The following is a 1,352-nucleotide window of genomic DNA, read 5'->3' on the forward strand; positions in this document are numbered from 1 at the left end:
GTATTTCCAGGTGAAATTTCACAGACAAGGGGAAACTTAATTTTTATAAGATGTTTGACAGAGGGAACTGTAACTGCTATGGTCTTATCGTCCCGAAATCGAAGAGAGAAGAAACACAGGATAGGAAAAAGCCAGCCGTTCCGAGAACGAACATTATCCCATCAGGATAAAATCCGCCCCGGGCGGGAATCGAACCCGCACATCCTGTCACGAACAGGAATAGTTTTATTTGTATAGATTTTGAATTTTACCGGGTTCAAAAACCTTGTTTACATTTTTGGTTTTACATTCACGATTTCTACTTTTGGTAGAATTCGAGATCTTATTTTGTGCTCGTTGTGATGCGGTTTTTTTCGGAGCGAAAATCTGAAGCTAGAAAATTTTAGGAAAGAAAAGAAAATTGAGAAAATTGGAAAGCTGAAAGTGAGGTTTTTCAGGACCTTTCCGAAGGAAAATTAGAGAAGAAAAGAAAATTGAGAAAATTGGAAGACTGAAAGTGAGGTTTTTCAGGACTTTTCCGAAGGAAAATTGTTATTTTCCAGTTGTGTAAATTGTATTGTGTTTCTTGTAAAGTATAAATAAACCCCATTTGTTTCATAGTGATCACAGTCAAATTGTGTTTGAGTTTTATTTGCTTGAAGAAAAGAAAATTGAGAAAATTGGAAAGCTGAAAGTGAGGTTTTTCAGGACCTTTCCGAAGGAAAATTGCTATTTTCCAGTTGTGTAAACTTGTATTCTGTTTATTATAAAGTATAAATAAACCCCATTTGTTTTATAGTGATCACAGTCAAATTGTGTTTGAGTTTTATTTGCTTGAGGGAAGTCATTGAAGTTGAAGATAAGATTCATTCTACATGTATAGAGGACTTTGGTCTGCGTAAAGCAACATCTGGCGACAAGTGACAGGACGATTTGGAGGTGGTATAGTCCTACACACATCCGTGGAGGTGACTCTTCTTCAAGTAGCTGAAATTGTGGTGCCTATCAACAAGACATATTGGATCTATGTCGGTGGATTTGTGAGTACCTACTAACGACTTCTACCAGTTATGGAATGATAGGAGTTGGGAGTAACATCTAACATGCTGAATTGACCTCTCCATTTCACCTTTCATTTGAGAAGCTATATCTACCTACCTATACTGTCAATAAAACCAAGTTTAGCTTCCTATTGGTGGAACACTCTGCAAAACCTATTCATGTGTTCAAAGCTTTTACAAATGTCCTCCTCAATATGACGCTTCAGTTATGGAATGATAGGAGTTGGGAGTAACATCTAACATGCTGAATTGACCTCTCCATTTCACCTTTCATTTGAGAAGCTATATATCTACCTACCTTATACTGTCAAT

General features: G+C 36.8%; 1 long non-coding RNA gene across 1 annotated transcript; it reads left to right on the plus strand.

Annotated features, from left to right (window-relative positions):
* Positions 1-210: 210 nt before the first annotated feature.
* LOC113470374 lies at positions 211-864 on the plus strand. Its single transcript, XR_003393447.1, has 2 exons — positions 211-428; positions 679-864. It is a non-coding gene; the product is annotated as an uncharacterized LOC113470374 (long non-coding RNA).
* The last annotated feature ends 488 nt before the right edge of the window (positions 865-1,352 follow it).

Source organism: Diaphorina citri, unplaced genomic scaffold (genome assembly GCF_000475195.1).
Source record: "Diaphorina citri unplaced genomic scaffold, Diaci psyllid genome assembly version 1.1 scaffold1543, whole genome shotgun sequence".
Classification (NCBI taxonomy): Eukaryota; Metazoa; Arthropoda; class Insecta; order Hemiptera; family Psyllidae; genus Diaphorina; species Diaphorina citri.